The sequence below is a fragment of the Humulus lupulus genome, chromosome 7, assembly GCF_963169125.1.
Source record: "Humulus lupulus chromosome 7, drHumLupu1.1, whole genome shotgun sequence".
In the NCBI taxonomy this organism is placed as follows: Eukaryota; Viridiplantae; Streptophyta; class Magnoliopsida; order Rosales; family Cannabaceae; genus Humulus; species Humulus lupulus.
In genome coordinates, this window is record NC_084799.1 from 137,212,014 (window position 1) to 137,234,715 (window position 22,702).

General features: G+C 37.1%; 1 long non-coding RNA gene across 4 annotated transcripts; it reads right to left on the bottom strand.

The window, feature by feature from the left end:
* Nucleotides 1-16,954: 16,954 nt before the first annotated feature.
* On the bottom strand, nucleotides 16,955-20,268 carry LOC133788659 (uncharacterized). 4 transcript variants are annotated; one of them, XR_009873324.1, is made up of 5 exons: nucleotides 20,040-20,268; nucleotides 19,515-19,672; nucleotides 19,237-19,363; nucleotides 18,494-18,663; nucleotides 16,955-17,868 (listed from the first exon to the last, which is right to left on the bottom strand). It is a non-coding gene; the product is annotated as an uncharacterized LOC133788659 (long non-coding RNA). The 4 variants fall into 4 exon arrangements; XR_009873325.1 differs by having other exon boundaries at nucleotides 19,515-19,622; nucleotides 20,040-20,267; XR_009873326.1 differs by lacking the exon at nucleotides 20,040-20,268 and adding an exon at nucleotides 19,819-20,023 and having other exon boundaries at nucleotides 19,515-19,622.
* Between the last annotated feature and the right edge of the window lie 2,434 nt (nucleotides 20,269-22,702).

The following is a 22,702-nucleotide window of genomic DNA, read 5'->3' on the forward strand; positions in this document are numbered from 1 at the left end:
TAAGGAAGACATAGTCTCCCACCTGGAACTCCACATTCCTGCGTTTGGGATCTGCATAACTCTTCTGTCTACTCTGAGAAGTAAGCATTCTAGCTCTAATCTTCTCAATAGCCTCACTGGTCCTCTGAACTGCTTCAGGACCTAAGTATCTTCTTTCACCTATCTCATCCCAATGAATGGGAGATCTACATTTCCTACCATACAGCATCTCATAAGGTGCAACTCCAATGGTAGACTGATAACTGTTGTTGTAGGAGAATTCTATCAAAGGCAAATACTTACTCCAAGATCCGCCAAAGTCCAGCACACATGCTCTCAGCATGTCTTCTAATATCTGGATCGTCCTCTCAGATTGCCCATCTGTCTGAGGATCATAAGCAGTACTGAACTTCAATTGTGTCCCCATGGCCTTCTGCAAACTTCCCCAGAACTTGGAAGTAAAAGTAGGGTCCCGATTTGACACGATCGACCTAGGTTCACCATGGAGCTGCACGATCTCTCTCACATAGAGATATACATACTAATCAACTGTGTATGTAGTCCTCACTGGTAGAAAGTGAGCTGAATTGGTGTAGCGATCCACTATCACCCAAATAAAATCATGCTAACCAACAGTCCTGGATAAGCCCACCACAAAATCCATTGTGATGTCTTCCGACTTCCACTCTGGGATATCCAGAGGCTGCAATAACCCTGCCGGCCTCTGATGCTCAGCCTTGACCTGTTGACATGTCAAGCACTTAGCCACATATTCAACTACATCCCTCTTCATCCCCGGCCACCAATACAATGATCTCACATCCTGATACATCTTCGTGGTGCCTGGATGCAAAGAGTAAGGTGTAGTATGAGATTCATCCAGAATCTCTCGCCTCAAAGAAATGTCTAACGAAACACATATCTGCCCCTTGTATCTCAACAAACCTATCTCAGACACTATATAATCTCTGGATGCTCCAGCCAGAACATCCTCTCTGATCTTGACCAGCTGTGGATCACTCAACTGGCCCTCCTTAATTTTCTCCAACAGCATAGACTATAGCGAAATATTAGCCAACTGGCGCATCAGCAATTCCATACAAACTCTAGTCATATCATCTGCTAACTCTCTGGCTATCAGCCTCATACCATGAATCTATCCTGGACCCTTCCGGCTTAAAGCATCAGCTACAACGTTGGCTTTTCCTGGATGATACAGAATCTCACAATCATAATCTTTTACCAACTCCAGCCAACGCATTTGCCTCATATTAAGATCTTTCTGGGTGAAGAAGTATTTCAAGCTCTTGTGGTCTTTATAGATCTCACACTTCTCTCCATAGAGATAACGCCTCCATATCTTTAAAGCAAAGACTACAGCCGCCAACTCTAAATCATGAGTAGGTCACTTTTCATACTCCTTCTACTGACGAGAAGCATAGGCAATTACCTTCTCTGACTGCATCAGGACACAGCCTAAACCCTGATGAGAAGCATCACAATAAATAACAAACTTATCCTGACCTGTTGGAAGGCTCAGAATTGGAACTGTAATCAATCTCTGCTTCAGTTCCTAGAAGCTGTTCTCACACTTATCTGACCACACAAATTTCTGACTCTTGCGTGTCAGTTCAGTCAATGCACCAGCTATTTTTTAGAATCCTTCCACGAAACACCTATAATAACCTGCCAATCCAAGGAAACTTCTAACCTCAGAAGCATTCTTTGGCCTTGGCCAATCTCTGCCCGCTTCAATCATTGATGGATCTACCATAATCCCCTCCTTACTGACAATATGCCCAAGAAAGTATACCTGAGACAACCAGAACTCACATTTCTTGAACTTCGCAAACAGTCTGTGTTCTCTCAGTCTCTGTAGAACCAACCTCAGATGTTGCTTATGCTCTGACTCTGACTGAGAATATACCAGAATATCATCGATAAAGACGATCACAAACTGGTCTAGATAATCCTTGAAGACTCTGTTCATCAGATCTATAAAAGTAGCAGGGGCATTAGTCAATCCAAATGACATAACTAGGAACTCATAATGCCCATACCTGGTATGAAAAGCAATCTTGGGTATATCTCCCTCTTTCACCTTCAACTGATGATAACCAGAACGAAGGTCGATCTTAGAGAATACCTTCTTACCTTGCAACTGATCGAACAGATCATCTGTCCTTGGAAAAGGATACTTATTCTTAATTGTTAGCTTATTCAGTTCTCTGTAATCAATACACATTCTCAGAGAACCATCTTTCTTCTTTACAAACAGAACTGGCGCACCCCAAGGTGAAAAACTAGGTCTGATAAAACCTAAATCCAACAGTTCTTGCAACTGCACTTTTAATTCTTTCAATTCAGTTGGGGCCATTCTGTAAGGCGCTATAGACACTAGCTCTGTCCCTGGTGCCAGTTCTATAACGAACTCAATTTCTCTGTGCGGTGGCAACCCTGGAAAATCTTCTGGAAACATATCCAGAAATTCACAAACAAGTCTGGTATCTTCTGGTCTCACTGGCACGACCTGAGTGGTATCAACCACACTGGCTAAGAACCCAATGCAACCTCCTTCCAATAAATCCCTAGCCCTCAACATAGAAATCATAGGAATGCGAGGTCCATGCACAGTACCAACAAACACAAAAGGATCCTCACCTTCAGGCTCAAAGGTGAGCATCTTCCTTCTGCAATCAATGGTTGCCCCATACTTTGCTAACCAATCCATACCTAGTATCATATCGAAGTCAGTCATAACCAACTCTATCAAATCCACTCATAACTCTCTGCCTCTACTGTCACTGGCAAAGATCTGACCCATCTTCTGGATACCACTAACTCTCCAGTGGGTAGCAAAGTTCCAAACCCCACAGCATAAAAATCACAAGGTCTACACAGTCTATCAATAATACTACTAGCAACAAAAGAATGTGTAGCACCAAAATTAATCAACACATTATAAGGGGTTCCAGCACTAAGAAGCTGACCTGTAACAACTGAGGGAGAAGCCTCAGCTTCTGCTTGAGTCAACGCGAACACTCGAGCTGGGGCCGAGCTATCCGCCTTTCTGGGTTCTTCTTTTCTTGCCTTAGGGCAATCCTTTTTAAGATAACCCACTGCTCCACATGAGAAGCAGGCCCTTGCCCTACACTCTCCCAAGTGATGCCTCTTGCATCTGGGGAACTCAGGATAAGACTTCCAGGCTTCGCTGCCACCTGGATGACCCATTGTAATACCACGGGGCCTATCAGGACCTAGAACTGGGAAGGTATCAGGAACCTTCCTCTTCTGATCACTGGGGCCTCCACCCCTACTTGAACTCATAAATGGAGGACCTGGCCTCCTGAATTCCTTTCTGGCTGCACTATCACGCCAGATTCTGTTCTCTGCACTCTCAGTTGTGAGTGCCTTCTCAACCACCTGTGCATAGGTAGTAACCCCAGCCACAGTGGTGATACATACATCTCGGGCTAACCTGGGCTGTATCCCCTGCAAAAATCTCTCTCTCCTGGTCCCATAAGTGGGCACCAGCTCCATGGAAAACTTTTCCAAATGATCAAACTTTAAGGCATACTCAGTGACTAATAAGTTCCCCTGAAGTAGCCTAATGAACTCCTCAGCCTTCGCCGCTCTAATAGCATCATTATAATATTTTTCATTGAATAGAGTTTGAAACTCTTCCCAAGACAGAGCATTAACATTCTTGGTCTAGGTAATCACTTCCCACCAAATCCGGGCATCCTCCCGAAACATATAAGTGGCACAGGCCACCCTCTCATTACCAGTTACCCTCATAAAGTCAAGGATAGTGGTAATCATGCTCATCCATTGTTCAGCCTTGGCAGGATCTGCACTGCCCTCAAATACTGGAGGTTGCTGCTTCCTGAACCTTTCATAGAGAGGCTCCCATTTATTTCCAACCTTAGGCAGCTGCCCAGCTACTGGCACCGACACAGGAGTTGCCTCTGATCCACTGGCCACTACAGGCATTTGCTACTGTTTCAGGAGACGAAGCTCTTCTCCCTGATTTAATATAGTAGCCTGCAGATCACTGACTATCTGCTGCCAGTTTACAGGAGCTGGCTGTGGAATCTATGACTGGTCATTTTCCTGACCCTGGCTATTATTATGATTATTCTAGCCCTGATCACTCTGGCCAGCTGAAGTGTCTGTCTTCCCTGGATTCATAATTTTGTCACTGATACCTTGCTGAAAAAATGATCAATACGGCCAGTCAGGTAGTAATAACTAAACCTCTTGCCGCCTTACGGTCCAAGAAAAAGCATACAATTATCACATTCCACAGTCATACAATATGTACATGCAGATACATGTTTATAGCATTTAGCACTCAGCATGTATCACATAATAGTTCATAATCAATCATACTTATAAGTATGTTCCAGCAATTTCAGTACTAATAAGCACACAATTGCTGAGAATATAATATTTCAGGGCACGGGTTTAACATGGTGTCTCATGCATATAGGTAAAGCATATATACCATATTTAAGCAATTATACATATAACTACATAAATAGTTACCAAACCATGAGTCAAGCTTGACTTCAGTGATGTCTGTACATGCCCAGCCAGTCTACAGGAACCTTAACCTTGGCATTGCTCTGATACCAAGTTGTAATGCCCTGGTTACCCCAGAACAGTTACGGTGATCGGTGAACTAGAAATTTGACCCGCTACCCGAGTCCTTTGGTTAAAAATGTGTTCTAAGTGTTATTAACAGGTTAAGGTGAAAAACAATAAAAAGGAAAGGATATGTATTTCATTATAAACTGCTCATGAGTTATTCAAAAAATTTACAAGTTATTTATAACTCAAAATGGTCATTACTGTTTCAAATTTACAAACCCGCCGACCTAAGCAGCAAAATACGATAAACCCCCTAGTTCCTCTGAGAACGCCTTGGCCGTGGTGGTCAAGCGGCCGCATATGTACACATCACCACCTAAGCTCTCCACTCAAGGCTGGGTGAGCTTTTCTTTCCCTTTACCTGCACCACATAGCACCCATGAGCCAAGGCCCAGCAAGAAAACACAATATAGCATGATATAATATCAACAATGATCATAATAATCATTCAGAACTATCAGTCCAAACAGATAGGTGATAGTCGCAAAAGTTGCTAAAATGGGTACAGCTCCCTTTAGCCTTGTGATGATAGGGTCACTCGGGCTTAATAGATAAGTGAACCTTTCACTAGCTTAAACATGATAGGTGCATGATGAATAGTCACCAACAAAACCTTCCTCATGACCATAAATTCATAACCATGGAACATCGTTCCCTAGCCATGTGAGAACAGTCACCGGGGCCTCATGCCCTGGCCCTGAGTAACTAGTCTTAGACTAGCCAAGCGCTTATAAGTTTCATCGACCTTAGGGTCGGTCCAGTGTTAATGCCTTAGAGTCATTCAAAACTGATATCGATTAGATCTAATCTTCATTCGGCCCTGTGTTCAGGACGCTTATGCCGGTTCTGACACTTAGGTCAGTATCCCTGACTAATCAGTGCCATATACAAGTACACAATATTCACTAGCATATAATATGCAATCAACGTCCACATTAATCAACCAACATGCCTCAATACAATCCCGCATGTCATATATACATATACAGGGTGCAGTTATATTTTTACATTGTTTACTTACCTCAGATTCGAGCTAGAACGATTAAAAGAACGACCCTTGAGAACGATCAACCGTTAGTCCTTTAGCGGTCACCTAATCATAACCAAAAACGGGATATCATTAATAATAATGATCAACATAGGTTTCCAAACCAATATCTAGCCTTCGAGACATCAATCCAAACTAATCCAAGTAGTAGGAGCACTCCCGAGGCCTATAACTAAGTTCCCGGGGTCAAAACATGCAAACGGGGTGAAAACTGGGCAAGGGCTGCAGCCCTAGCACCTTGGGCCAGGGCCCCCAAAATATCCTAAAGCAAGGGCCACGGCGCCCAGCAGGCACAACACTCCCACCTCCTTCTTCATGTCAGGGCCGCGGCACCCCAAGAACAGGGCCGCGACCCCCACCTCTGGGCCATTCCAAAACACGTTTTTAACACTCCAAAGCCTCCAAAATCATACCTAAACATTTCTCAATCATCAAATCAAAGTTCACAAGCTTCCCAATGCTCTAAAACCCTCAAAACCCAAGGTTCGAACGAACCAAAAACTCAACAATTTACAAAATCTAATTCAAAGCTTAGAAACTCGAAAAACTCAAAACTTAAACTTCAATTACCTTCAATTGAGTTATTTCTCGTCAAATCCTTCGGTCAAGAAGCTTCTAATGTTTCCTAGGATCGATATGCCACGATCCTTGCTTGATTCTGACTCCTAGAACTCGAGATTTCTTCAAAAAGGCTCAAACAGTAAAACGAACCGAAGAAAGGGAGAACGAGAGGTTTTCTAACGTACGTTCTATCTGACAAGCTACTTCAAGCTTAAGTAACCTCAAATAAAACCTAGTGCTCGGGGTCCCGAAAACACCCCCAAGGACATTATAGTCAAAACTTCCAGAATTTCCTCCTGATCTCAAATATTCCCAATTTATCATCAAATAAACATTCCTATTACCCCATAATTGACCCTATTATGATAAAATCGCTAATCCATTATATATGACCGTCTCATGCCGAATATCTCGAATATATCTCCATAATAATGGAATCTCATTTACAATTCACAATACGCACCCAAATATACAATTATACCCTGAACGGGCCAAATTATAAAAATATCATAATACTCAAATGTGGACCCACATGCATGCATATAACATCGTATCATAATATAATTCACATATACATGCATATTATCAATTAATGGCATAATTAAGCAAGTATGGCCCTCCTGGCCTACTATTCCCGCCATTAAACCATATCGGAGAATTCGGGGCATTACACATGAGTAGGGTTATTACTGCTAGGCATGCTTATTATGATTCTATGATATGTTATTGACTACTTATTAGCATGCTTAAGTTTTCTTGCTGAGCCTTGGCTAACGGGTGCTATGTGGTGCAGGTAAGGGGAATGGAAAGCTGGACTAGCCATGACTTAGAGATCTTCGATGGCGCATGTACACATGCCGCCACTTGACCACCATGGCCAAGGTTTCTCAAAGGAACTAGGGTTAAACCCTATTTATTCCGCTTAGGTCGCTCGGGTTGTAAATTTTGAGTTGTGATTACCTTCTTGGAACTATAAACAACTTCGTAAACGTTTATTATGGGATCCCATGTACAACTTAACATTTTAACTAAATGATTGTTCCTTTTGACTAAAATTTTTAACCCTAAACTATTAATAACTTTTAGTACACATTTATGGCCAAATGACTCATTTAGCAAGCCTAACACTATTTAAAACACAAAAGGTAACGGTTCTTGAGTAGTAGGGTGTTACAGTTCCCTTGATGAGTTTTGTTGTGTTATTGTTTAAAATGTCATGTCTTGATTGTTAGTTGTGATTTAATTATTTGTTGGAACTGTGTTGATGTTAAATTAATGACTGATTATACATGCATAAGGATTTACATGTTTGTTATTGATGGAATCCATCATTCAATATGTGAAAATCTTGATTTTAGAAGAAAATGGTTCGAACTTGACTTCAAGTGGGTCAATCTAGTTATGGCGTTTCTTGGTTTCATGTTGAATTTTACGATGTGTAGATGTACATAAAGTGTAAAAACGTAGAAAAAGGTTTTGAATTGACCAAGATATAGTTTTTGCAAAATTTGTGTGCAGTCTACGATTTTGCTTTTCAAAAATTAGGTAAAATTTGAGAATTTTTGGAGCAATAGTTTTCCAATTATCATTTTCAAACTAATCTACTCATAAATTAGAAATTATTGTAAAACTTACTTTAGCACACTACATAATTATTAAGATTAATTAAATATTAAACAGATAATATTTTATTAATTAAATGGTTTGTTTAAGAAAATTTTTAATACCCTATTTTTTTTTTTTACAGAAAAGAATAAACTAATCTTTTCACAATAAAAATCAATTTTTCACTTAGATAAATTGAACCTAATTTAAATAACTCTTTTAAATTGTTTCTTAAGTAATTATTTCAACTTGAATTGTCAAGGTTTGTTATTGGTGTTATTTTACTTGAAAGGTATGGTTTTTTGGTAAAATCAAATAAAGAGTAAGGTTTGGGTAACATTTTATGCTTCCAAATGATAGTTTCCCGACTAAGCTCGGTAATGAGTGTGGGACAAGAAATTTTGTAGGGAACTGATTCTTAATGACTAGATCCGAGAATGACGTTTTCCTGAAAAATTTGAAGTGTCGTTATGATTTAAAATGTGTGAGGACTAGAATACCCTTTGTAGGTATTTTTTTATGACCTTAATTCCCAAGTAGATTGTAATCTAATATAATGCCATAATTAATTAGTGTACATTGTATATAGTATTGGTTAACAAAGTGGGACTCTCCGAAGGGAGGTTTTTGGTACGCAGTTAAGGATAGTCAGTAAGTCAGTTTATGATTTACGTGTCTGCAACATGAGTTAACTGGTGTATCGCTTGCCAGAAGTAGGGCTTCTACACTAGTTAGAGAGATGTCTCATTTAGAGACAATGACTAGGGGGCACTTACTCTTCATGTGAGATAAGTATTTCCTAGGTAATACTTGTGCTCCATTGTGAGATACTATGTATTGTTGTTTGGGTTACTCTCGAGACCCTCGAGATACGTATGTCCCAGGGAATGTTGATGCTCCATTGTAAGATGTTATGAATTGAGGTTCGGTTTAGAGCCAAGACCCTTGAGAAAAGTATGTCCTAGGGAATGCTTATGCTTCATTGTGAAACTTTATGTATTATAGTCCAAGTCATACTCGTGACTCTCGAGATAAGCACTTGATAACATAGGAATCAGAACGATCCTAGCGGTGCTTATTCGCCATTGTTATATGTTCTTTTAATCTTGTTTGTGACTATGAAAATTGGCCAGGATATAAGTATACCTGGTAACCTAGAAGTCTGAACGATCCTAGAGGTGCTTATGCTCCATTGTGAAATGTTATTTTATAGTTCCAGTTAGCTACCGTGACAATTGACCAAGAAGGTAAGTATGCAAAGTGGCCTAGGATTCTCCGTGAGCCAGTGTGGTTCCACCAACTCCGTTCTTTGTTTGAAATTAGTATAAATGCCCTTGGTAAGTGATAGTTACCCTCAGGAGGGATTTTTGAACTTGATATCAGTGTTGAGACTTGAGTCTCCACTTCGAATTGAGATGAGATGCTCATGGATACTTGGCAACTTTCGAATTAGCTTCGAGGATTAATTTGATTTTAGTTATTGCTACCATTCTGCTTCTACCCTAGTTTGAATGTTTTCTGTAGGATTTAATGCTTTACAGTTTCTGCCTAAGGTATTATAATATTGCTAGGACGCTTATGCATTTTTGAAAATGTTTATTTAGGGCCCAAATTTACCTGGAACCGTAAGTGTGGTAAACTATGAATTGCGAAGACAATGACTAGGTCATTGTTCATGTTTTGTCCCTCTACTCTATGTTGTTAAATTGACTTACTAAGTATTTTCGCTTGTTTAGTTGCTCATGTTGTAGGTAAGGGCAATGAAAAGTTGATGCAGTGAGAGCCAGAGCTTGCCTACCAAAGTGTACTTGTGGCTCGACCTTTGGGAAGTCTCCACTTTAAAACTGAGTCATTTGATTTTGCTTAAACTATGTTGGGTTTGCCATAATACTTTTAAAGCTTTTTGTAAATGTTTTTAGTTTTTGCACACATTGGAGTAAAGGTTTTTTTTTTCCAAATTTTTGAGACCTTTTTAAATGTTATGAATGGTTTAACTTCGTAAAACGAGTGTATGTATTTTTGGGTCGTTACAAGTAAATGAGGATGCGTACCAAATATGAATAGCTTAATAAGGAAATTATGAAGAGTAAGTATCTACATCCAATGATTAACGATTTGTTTGACCTGCATCAGGGAAAGATAGTGCTCCCAGGGATTGATCTTCGATCTAGTTATTACAAGCTAAAGATCAAGAGAAGAAACATTTCAAGTACTATGCCCGAACTAAGTATGGACGTGGTAGATTTTCACTTATGGCTTTTGAATTGACTAATGCTTCAGCGGGTTGCATGGTTTCGAAAAATAATGAGTTTGAGGATTATTTGTATAATTCGTGTTTGGGTTGAAGAAATAAAATATAATACATGTTTTTATCAAATTGATACTTGCAGATTTGTTTGTATATTTTATGAAATAAAATATAGTTTTAATCCATATTTGTGATTTTGATTGAATAGATGTTGGAATTGTTGGCTAATAGAAAAAAAAAGTCTTTTAAATGAGACAAATAAAACTAGTGCATCAAATAAATTAAACCCTAAACTATGTATATGATGAATGTGATTTTCTCAAAATGAAACATGTATTTTTCACAATATTATTTATGTGTATTTTTTTTTAAATTTAAAATGTGAAAAAGAACTTTTCAGAAAGAAGGTTCTATAGGCGACTAAGTGCTCTCTGGCTTCTCCATGGCGAGACGCAAGAAAAGTAACCCAAAGCCCGCTACTCAATCGACGGTGGCTGTAACTCCAGAGGTCCGTGCGGCTGGAGGTCAGCAATCTGATGTCGAGGAAGCTATTCCGGAGGAGATAGAGGAAGTTTTCACTGAATCGATGTTAGAGTTTCCTGAATCTGGTTTTCATGGTCCTTTTAACGTTGAAGGAACACCTAGAGGCAGTAGAACGGTAGGCAATACCGATGAGGAATTGACTGATAATGCAGGTAAATTTCAAAGCCAAGCTAGGGATAAATGGTCTCAGTTCAAAGCATTGCTTCCGAATCAAGATGGGGCAAGACTCAGGTTCGAGGAGCCAATGATTCAAGAGGGTCAACGAATTGCTCAGGTTGATGTGGATGAGGTCCAATCTGAAAGTTCATTCTGGAATGCTGCAGTGGTTTGTCAGGTTCTTGGGGCTAATCCTCTGTTTGTTGTTTTCGAAGGGTTTATCAAAAGAATTTGGGGCAAGCTTGGCATTGAGAGAATTGATAGATTGAATAATGGGTTCACATTGGTTAATTTTCGAGATGAAATCACTAGAAATCTGGTTTTAGAAGCTGGAGTGCTACATTTTGACAGGAAACCAGTTATAGTGAAGCCTTGGACTACTGATTTGGATACTTTGAAGGCAGTGAAGTCAGTTCCTGTTTGGGTTAGATTGCCAGGTCTTGGGCTGCAATATTGGGGCACTAAGTGCTTGAGTGCGATTATGAGTACGATTGGGGTGCCGATCTTAGTTGATAAAGTAACGAAAGACAGATCTATGATGCAATTTGCTAAAGTTTTGGTGGAAATTGAACTATCAGAGGACCTCCCTAAATCGGTTCAATTTCTTAATGAGAAAGGACAGCTAATAGAGCAACTTCTTGAGTTTGAGTCGCTTCCCACCCAATGTAGGGGCTGTAAAGTTTATGGTCACACTGAATCAATGTGTAACAAGAAGCCAGTGGAGGTCTGGAGGGAAAAAACCAGAGTTAGGAAGGAGGAGGACAGTCAAGCCCCTATGAATCTGTCGAAAGTTGCAGAGACCACTGAGACAGTGCTTACTGCTACTGGGCCTGCTGGTGCAGGAACTGGGAATGAGGTTTCTGAGGCACCATCTGGGAGTCAATTGGAAGTGGACAAGACTATGGATAACTCAAAATCTGTCCCTGATCTGCCTGTTGTAAACCAGGCTCGGACACCAGTTGAGGGAGGCAGTTCGGACTGGGTTACCCCGAAACGAATTGGTGGGAATAAGAGGGCCATTAATAAGACCAAGAACACTTTGAAGAATTCCTATAGTGCTTTGCAAGATAAGGTAGTGGAGGTGGAAAATTTGGGATTAAAATCAACAAGTTTGTTACATGGAGAATCACAACATTCTTAGTTGGAATGTTAGAGGTATCAATAAGGGGGAGAAGCAGAAATTTCTGAGCTCCTTTTGTTTTGTTAATAAAATTGGTTTAGGTGCCTTATTGGAGACCAAACTTCGGGGTGATAAGATTAAGAAGATGATGCAGTCATTTTTTAGTGATTGGGAATTTTCTTCTGGTTCAGCTTCTGAAGGCAGATTACTGCTTATTTGGCAGCCTAATTTGGTGTCTGTTGATGTTCTGAAAGAAACAGACCAATTACTTCATGTTTTTGTCAGGATTTTGAAAGCTAATAAATCGTTTTGTGTGATATTTGTTTATGGTAGGAATTCTATTGAGGAAAGAGTGGCCCTTTGGAAAGATTTGTCTAATCTAAGTTTTCCAGTTGCTGCCTGGCTCATAGCTGGAGACTTTAATGCTGCTTTTGAGAGCGAGGACAGAGTGGGTGGTCGTGCGATATCTTCCCTTGAGTTGGCTGATGCTCAAAATTGGAGGGCCTTGGGGTTAGTTGACGAGTTGCGTGCTAGAGGGTCTCATTTTACTTGGACGAATAAACAGATGAATGAAGGCAGAATTTTCTCAAGATTGGATAGAGTTTTCAAGAATGAAGATTGGTTGGACATTTTCCCTCATTCTGAGGCTGTCTTCAACTGGGAGCTTCACTCTGACCACTGCTACTGTATTATTAAACCAGATTTTGCTGTTAACTGTGGTGTTAAGCTCTTTAGGTTCTTCAATATGTGGACTAAACATGATCAATTTAAATCCACTGTTATGCAGAGCTGGTGTAGGCCTATGCGAAGGACTGGTCTAGTTCGCCTTTGTAATAAACTGAGTAGACTTCAGCTGGTGCTTCGGCGGTTCAACAGGCATATAATGGGTTATGTTGCCCAGAATTTTTCTGAGGCTAAAGAGAAGTATCAAGCTGCCCAGGTCTCTCTGCAGGGTGATCCTCATTCGCTAAGACTTCAAAGAATCGAAGTTGATACTGGTGAATCGCTAGCTTATCATGCAAAAATTTATGAGAGTTTCTTGAGACGAAAAAGTAAAGTGGACTGGTTGCGGTTTGGGGACGAAAACACGGCGTATTTTCACGCTTGTTTAAAGCAAAGGAGAGCCTCTAATTGTATCACTTCTGTAGTTAATGAATCCGGTCAGAGTATTGAGAATTTTGATGTTGTAGTTGATCATTTTGTGAATCATTTCAAGAAAATAATGGGAAGCAAGAGCATGGCCTCTAGCACTATTCAGAAGTCCTGTTTTGAGCTTGGTCACCAGCTGACCTTGGATCAGCAAGTTAGCTTAGTTAAGCATTTTTCTACTAAGGAAGTTAAAGAAGCTTTTTTCGGCATTAACTCGATTAAAAGTCCGGGGCCGGATGGGTTTGGCTCGGGCTTTTTTAAAGCCCTTTGGAGCGAGTTAGAGGCTGAACTCTCAGCAGCTGTTCTGGACTTCTTTGAGTATGGTGTGTTACCAGAGGAAATCAACAAAGCTACTATTTCCTTAGTCCCTAAAATTGAGACTCCCTCCCGCGCAGCGGATTATCTTCCTATTGCTTGCTGTAATTCTATTTACAAGTGCATTTCTAAGATGCTTTGTAGTAGATTGGCTTTGGTGCTTCCTAGTCTTGTTAACCAAAACCAAGGAGCCTTTGTTAAAAACAGATTATTGGCTCATAATATTCTTATTCTTCAGGATATTATAAAAGGCTATAAGAGGAAAAACATTTCCCCTAGGTGTGTTTTGAAGATTGATTTAAGCAAAGCCTATGATATGTTAGATTGGAATTTTTTAGAGGATATTCTCAATGAGTTTCGTTTTCCGGCTAAATTCATCAAATGGGTCATGGCTTGCTTGAAAGATCCAGCCTATCTTCTCCTTATGAATGGAAAGGTTCAAGGGGAATTTAGAGGTCGGAAGGGGCTTAGACAAGGGGACCCTATCTCTCCGTTATTATTTGCCTTAACCATGGAGTACTGTACCCGTTTATTTCAGCAAGCGTCAATGAACAAGGGGTACCGGTTTCATCCTAAGTGCAATCATCTCAAGATCGTTAATCTTTGCTTCGCAGATGACTTGGTTATTTTTTGCAAGGGAGTTCACAATTCAGTTCAGATTATTAAGGAAAGTTTCAGTGATTTCTGTTGTGCTTCTGATTTGACTGCTAACAAGGATAAATCCCAGGTTTACTTTGGTGGTGTGGCTGAAGAAGAGGCTCAAAAATTGCTTGAGGGGCTCCAATTCACTGAAGGTCATTTTCCCCTAAAATACTTGGGAGTTCCTCTTCGAACAACAAGATGGAAGGCTGGTGACTGTTCTCTTATTATCAAAAAGATTCAGTCCAAATTACATACTTGGGCGAGTCGGCATCTTTCTTTTGCGGGGAGGGCGCAACTGATCAATTCAGTGCTTCTGAGTATAAGAACTTTTTGGATGAGTATTTTTATCCTTCCTAAGCGTGTAACCAAGGAGGTTGATCGGTTATGCAGGAACTTCCTTTGGGGAGTTAAGGATGGTAATATTCAGCGGAGTAAATTGCATTTTACTGCCTGGGATCAGGTTTGTTTGCCTAAATGTATGGGTGGTCTTGGCTTCAAGGATAGTAATACTTGGAACTTAGTGCTTCTGGCCAAATATGTTTGGGCAGTTTCTTCTAAGCATGATATTTTGTGGGTCAAGTGGGTGGATTCTATCTACTTAAAGGGAAAGAATTTCTGGCATTATAGAGTCCCTCAAGATGTGAGCTGGTATTGGAAGAGATTATTAAAACTTAGAGATATTTTCCCTGGTTTCAGACTTGATGATGCAGTCCATCTCGGCAAGCTTAGCCTGAATTTTCTGTACCACAGGCTCATCAACAAAGACAGAGTCGTCTATGCGAATGTGGTGTGGAACTCCTTGACGGTGCCTAAGCACAGGTTCATTTTATGGCAGGCTACGCTGGGCCATCTGTTGACTCGAGACAATCTCAGTCATTGTCACTTGGAGCTTTCTTCTGTGCTTTGCCCGGTCTGTGAAGTGGAGCAAGAGTCTCACTCTCATCTGTTTTTTAAGTGTCATTTTTCCCGGCAGGTCCGAGCCCTTGTGGAGAATTGGTTGGGATGGGATTTGTGGCCGCTTCAGCTGGATGGGTGGCGTTCTTGGATGGCTGGTAAGCCAAAGGGCCTGAAGCATTCTCTTTTGGCTGCTGCTTTAGCAGCTTCAGTGTACTTAATTTGGAAAAATAGAAATAATTGCATCTTTAAACTTAGCTCTTTTTCTATGGACTTTGTCGTTAAGTTGATCAAATATTGGGTTAGGGGTAGACTTCTTTATCATTCTAAGAGGCTTATTAGGACAAAGGATCTAGCCTTCTTTAATACAGTGATTCAGATGTAAGGCTTGTTGTTTGTAATCTGTTTGGATTGTTTGTACTTGTTTGGTTTGTTCTAAATATATTTCCTTTTCATCAAAAAAAAAATGTGAAAAAGATGATAGTTTAAATCCATTTATGATTTTTTTCAATAAATTATTTGTTGCAGAAAGTTTGGGTTATTAAGCTAAAATAATTATTTTGTTTAAGATGAATAAGTCCTACACCCCAATAACTTAAGTCTTAAATGATACATATGAAAATGTAATTTTTTTCACATTTTATTTATGAATTTTTACATTTACAAACATGCAGTTTTTTTAGAGATTAGTAAAAAAAATTCTAAAGGAAACAAGAAACTTATTTAGTTATTTTAAAAAGCTACAAAATTTGTCACATTTTTTATGCGATTTAAATAATAAATAGAATTATTATTTTATGGGAAATTAGAAAATGCTTAAATGATTATTTTATAAAGTAAATATGTTGCAATAAAATTTGTTACGAAATTTGGGATTTAGAGAAACAATTAATGGTAAATAAATTGTGTTTCTAAATTTTTGATTGAGAGGCAAGAAATAAGCATGTAGGAATTATCGCTTTAAAACGTTAAATGTTAAGAATGCTCTCACGTATGCATGTCGCATACAAATGTATATTTTCTGTTCAAATATATACCTATTATTCAAACACATGACTTTTACTTTGTAACCACGAAGGGTTAATAGGTTGAATTAGCATTATTCTTTTATGATTTTATGTGGAAATGTTGTATGTTTGCAAATATTGAGCAACTTGTGCCACTTGTGCATGACCAATGCACACGTGGGGTAGATATGTTGGGCATGAGTAGTCTTACGTTATTCTAAGAGATGAACATTTGATTATGATTATAAGCTCGTTACGTATTCTATTTTTTGCTTTACTCAGAGCTGAGGCAAGGAAGTTAGAGAGAATTTATATGTTTATGCTATGAAATGGTAGGACTTGTATGTTACAAGGAATAATGTGCTATGTAAATGATGATGCTATTTTTTTATGACAAACCATGTGATATGAAGAATTAGAATTCTATCTTGATATGTTATGACCAGTATGATGCAACATGTATTTTCTTTGTTTTGATGTGAACTGGATTACATATGTTTGTATGATGAAAGAAAAGAGAAAGTTGCTAGCGTGCTGAATGCAACACAACAAAGGAGTTACTAGGGATATGACGTAACTCAAAGGGTGGATGCGCTGAGGTTATTCAAGGACCACTACTACAAAAACGGACTTTCCTGACAGTTTTTAACTGTCGCTATTGAGCAATGACGACAGTCGACTAACTGTCGTATTTGCCTATGCCAGCGTAGGAGTAGCTACGCCGACAGTTAATAGGTGTCACCGTTGTTGGAAACGCCGACAGTTAATACGTGTCGCCGTTGCTGGCAACACCAACAGTTAATACGTGTCGCCGTTGCTTGCAAGGCCGACAGTTATTAGGTGTCGTCGTTGCTAGCAACGCCGACAGTTATTAGGTGTTGTGATTAGCTCTCTATGGTGTAGTAAAAGAATGCACATCAAAAATTTAATTAATTTAACATCGGTAACATTAAATTTATATTTGATTAGTTCTAACACTTTCTAATAAAAGAAATAAACTCATAAACTTTTTTATTCAACAATTTTATAAATTTATTACACCAACAACAGTCAATAATAAAAAATAAACCAAATTTACATATTACAAAGGCAAAAATTACATAACAAACTTAAACAAAATATATTTCATCAGATTGGTACAAATATAATCTCAATTTAAAAGTAATGAGTTCTATGCAAAAAGATCGAGTAATAAGTATACTCGAGTATTTTTATACGAGTTGTTCAACTCTGTCTTGTATTTCTCAAGTTAATGTTGAAGTGACTTGAGTGCAGCAACTCTTTCTCTTTAGTTCCTCAAACACTAAGTTGTAGCTCTTTATTAAAAAAAATGAACACACAATGATACAATATATAACCAATTTTGAAGTCCTTTAGACACGATTTCAACTTTCAAGCAAACTAAAGTCTAATGAAATGAAAGTCTATGTTTGATTTAGCCTCAAGGATTATTAGCTACCATGAAACATGAAACTTCATGCTGTATGACTAAGATTACAAAATGCGAAAGAAATTTTTGGTTGACGATTTCAATAATAGTGTTTGCTAAATTAAACGATTATCAATGGATTTCATTATTACAAGTTACCTGTATAAGATGCCAAGCTCATTGCCAAGTAGATCTAGAAAAAACTAGAGCCATACCTTCAACAAATATAGAGAAGTAGATACACAAACCAGTAAGTCCACAAAAATACCAATCCATAAGATTTAAAAAACCAAAACTAATATAAATTTATATATATAGTGAAATTATATATTAATTAAACACCCAGTTTTAATACCAAATATATATAAAACACATCAATGTACAGAGAAAACAAGAAACTAAAGCTAACAACTAACACATTACGCTAGTTGCGACTTATCTCCTCAAAGAAACTTTGTTGCCCATTGATTTCGAGTATCGAGTCTCATTTTCTCAAGTGTGTGTCTTCATCCCACTATGCTACACAAATCAAATTCAAAAGTTAGATAACCAATCTTATGGTAAACAAAAAAGTCCCTCACAAACAGTAATTAATCAAACACTATGCATGCAACTTTAAGATTCCACAAACTCTATGTCATATAATCATTTCAAAAAACAATTACACAAGTATTTCATTGTGTATATATATATATATATATATAAATGCATATGCATACTTGTTCAAATCCTAGTCTCTGAACATCAACCAAATCAGATGAATGAAAATAAAAGAGCTTCATTATTGCCATTGATTTCCATGATCTATTTATTGCCAAAAGAGAGACCCACTAATGATTGAATCAATAGAAAGTAAAAAAGAGAAATCAATATCTATAACATACTCACTAAATCTTAGCTAAAAACTTGACAAGTTATTGCCATCATCACCATTACTATAAGGTCAATATCAATGCAAAGTTCACCGCCTCAAAATAGCAAAAAGTGCAGAAACAAGAAAAATAAGAAAGTGAAAGGGAAAAGGCACAAGAAAATAAAGAGCAAGTCAACATATGAGTACACACAATTATACCAACAACTCATATAATTAAGATACTCTAGATGGTATAAACGAGGCTTTTAACTATATATATACAATAATTACCTGCAGACCGAGCGTTATAGAACTCCATCTTCCTTCACCATTCAAGCTCACATATTCAGTAAGCATCTTATCTCTTCTGAAGTCCAAGGGCCTTTCCTCCATCTTATCACTTCCATTCGTATGCTAACCCCAAGTTGAATGACCCATAAAACTTGTCACTTATTCACAGCCTACACGTTCATAAAAGGAATAAACACAAAACATTTCATCAGAAACAAAAAATGTTGGAGATAACCAAGTTTTTTTATGTGTGAACTTGCAAGAGAAGGAATGTCGGTAAGCCCTGTTGATTATGATATTGTCATTTCTCTTGTATAATTGAAACCAAGAGTCCACAACAGATTAGAATTGTTTTTATCAAATCATGCAACCGATCACAATAGCTAAACCAGAAGGTATAGAACAATTATAATTTCATTTAAATACTCTTTTCTGACATGAATCAAATTCAACGAACAATTAAATATATAACTCCCCACTCAAGCCTCAAAGCTTAACCAAATCCAATGTGCGCCTATCTAGATTTAGATGTCACTAAAAAATTACTATTATGCCTATCTATAATATACAATAACGAAACAATACATTATTGGACCTTAAAAATAAAAGATAATTTTGCTGAAACTAGAGTTTTACTTCAGCAATGCAATTAACAAATTGAAAATGACCCATTTAAATATTTGGTTAACCAAATCCATTATTATAGATACTAGAGAGAAAAGAAAAGGAAAAATATATCATACCCAGTAGGAATTGGTCTATTTGTGGTGCTTGTAAAGACTGCTATGAACAATAGAACCATGTGGAGCAAGCAGTGCCATTATAAATGGCATCCCATTTAGTTTACCAATTCAAAAATGGAAATTAGACCTATGGAACAATAGTAGCAAGCTAAAATTAGAATATCAATGCAAATGCAGACCACTCTCTCACCCAAAACTCTTCAAGAATGAAAGAAATTTTTCTAAACAAACAGAGGACCCATAAAATGTTAAGGGAATAGAAAGTTTAGAGCACATACCCGGGTTAGATGATATTGAGAGAGAACCTTGAAACCATTTAACGCAGCTCAGACCCAGATTTTCCAAGAAGTGAAAATAAATTTCTAAAACCCACTCTTCAACAATTCCTATTAAGATCCATATGTGAGAGAGTAATAGCATGAGAGAGCCCGAGCCCCTGACCCGCGATGCCCAAATCAGCGAAATAAAAGCAAATACTCAAAAAATAAAAATAAAAACTTAAGACAAAAATGAAAACAAGGAATGCCTCCATGATTATTCTTTTCCTTTTCTACACAGAAATAATAAAAAATAAATACTAACTCAGTTCAAACTTGGTTTTTCAGTATTTCAAACTTCAAGCTTTTTAATGGTCGTGCGAATTTCTTCTGCCACTATTATAGATATCTTAATACAGACTGAGTTTGATATAAATGTCATTCACACACACACACACACACACATATATATATATATTATAGATACGTACCATTCTACCAACAAAATTAAGAGAGCAATGACTAAAGTAAAGTGTAGAAACTTACCCATCCTAAAAAGAAGAAGAGAGGGGCAACACAAATTTCATGAGATGATTATTCCAATTAAATGAGGAGAAACACAAATTTTATGTAGGAGAAGAGCTTTATGTTCAGCCATGAGATATTGAAAAGGAAAAGAGGAAAAGAAATAAGGAAAAAAGCCCTAATTTTAAGAAGGTGAAAGCTATAGATTTGGTGTTCTAAAGACAGAAGAATATTTGGAGAAAAAAAATAGAAAGAAAAAAGAGGAAGGCTAGGGCGGGAGACATTTGGCAAAAATAAAAAGTATATTTTGGCGCTTTTTTTTTAAAAGAAACTTCAACAAAAAATAAATAAAAGCCCCAATATTATTAGTGGAATTTTAAAATTATTTTACAATATTTAACCAATCAATAAAATAACTATTTTTTAATTAATTTTTTCATAAATATGTTAAATAAATAAAATTTAAGTATATTATTCATTATATCATAATGAATTTAAATTTTGATATAGAAATTATTATAAATAAAAAGTTAATATAATATTAAAAATTTAGAAACAAAAGAAAATCTAGCTTTTAAAGTTTTTAATTAATAAATTATTTTCATAAATATATTTACATAATTTAGTTTATTGTTTAAATTATATTATTCATTAATTATAATTTTAGATAATTTTTTATTTGAATTTCGGCGACATTTTATAACTGTCGGTATTGAGCTTTTATTAACTGTCGGTGTTGGGGTCAATAACGACAATTTTTAACTGTCGGCATTGGTCTCGAATTAACTGTCGACGTTGGGGGGTCAATAGCGACACATTATAACTGTCGGCATTGGTCTCGAATTAACTGTTGACGTTGGGGTTAATAACGACACATTTTAACTGTCGATATTGGTCTCGAATTAACTGTCGGCGTTGGGGTCAATAGCGACAGTCAAAAGCAACGGTGGCAGTTATTAGCTGTCGGCGTTGGTCTCTATGCCTACAGTTTTCAACTGTCAGCGTAGAGTCCCGCTAAGCAATTACGACAGTCAACAGAGTTGACTGTCGTGGTTGGGTGTCGGGAAAGCCCAGTTTTGTAGTAGTGGACCTGAGATCTTGTTTACCTTAAAGATGTGACATGGAAAACAGAGGAGTCATGATCACAAAGAGTATGCTTATGTTGAATGAATGTGATGTATGACTATGTTTCATTTATCATTATGAGATATGAGCATGATGATATTATGAATTGCCCTCTTATATTGTGCATGTCTTTCTTGTCTTTTCTTTGTTCTTGTTGTACTTCCTTATTGGGCTTTTAGCTCACCCCCTTCATTTCCCCCTTTTAGGTAATAAATAGTGTTTCTCTCTGGCACGCACTGTGATGTGGGGAGTTCTGACGTCTGAGTGTGTATGGCGTGTGGGGTTTCATATGAATGAATAAACGATTAATACAAGCGACGTTATTTAAAGAAACTATGTTATGAATTATATTTTTAAATATGCTAGTGGGACTTAAACTTTTATTTTCTTTAGACATTGGATATGGACACTTTATTTTTATTTTAAACTATTGGGCCCAAACTTGCATGTTTTAGCAAGGTCTCACCGAGTTTATCTTTTAAGTGGTATTTTTCTAATTATCTATGAGATAAGTGACATTTTTACAAAGTAAGAGAATAAGGCGCTTTATAGTCAAGGGTAAGGATGTCAAAAGAAATTTTTGTAGAGAGAAGAACTAAATTGCAAATGAATTAATTTTCCAGGGCAAGGAAATAATTTTTTTGACAGTTATGGGCAATTGATTAATTATGAATTAATTATTATTTAACAATATAGTTTTTATTTTGAAAAACTATATGTAAAAATAAAAATTAGCCATGTTTGGATTAATATGGAGAGAGATTAATAATTATCTTATGTATAATAAGATATTTATTTATTTAAAATTGATATTTGAAGATAAATTTATTTTTGAATTGACTGATATTTATTTTAGGATAAATATATTATTTTAAATACTAATTAAACAAACAAATGAGAAAACTAGGGAAAACCTTAATGTGGCTCACGATACACTCTTTGTACAGTGAGTGTGTGTGGTGCCACTCGAGGATAGGAATATTATTGGGATTTGAATTTGAATTTCAAATTTTTTTTTATTTAATTAGATATATTAAATTATTATTTTTAAATCTGATTTAAATTAAATTATTTAATTGGTTATAACAGATCACTTTTATTTTAAATAAAATAAATAGTAATTAATTTAGTTAATTAACTTTATAAACCTGAAAAGAAGTGATTCTATTAAGATGTTGAGTTAGGAAGTTAACTATTAGACTCTCTCCCAAGAAAAGAAACAATAGAATTTCTTAAGCGTGAAATTCTAATTTCAATAGACTCTCTCTAATCAAACCTCTCTAGTTCTCATGTGTTGAGTACATCTAGAGAGTTCTAAATCAACCTTCTAAATCCTACATGCCCACACAAATCCTTGTGTGTTTGAGGATTGGTCTGGAAGATCAAGGTGTGAGCTTTCAGAATAAGGATTGGAAGATCGTTGATTTATAGAAAAAGATTCATGGACTCTTGAAATGCTACAAGATGTAATCTCTAATCTATTTGTGTTTGACTTAATATATCTATTTATGTATGATCATGACTGGTATTAATAATTTAATAAAAGATCCGTTATGCTG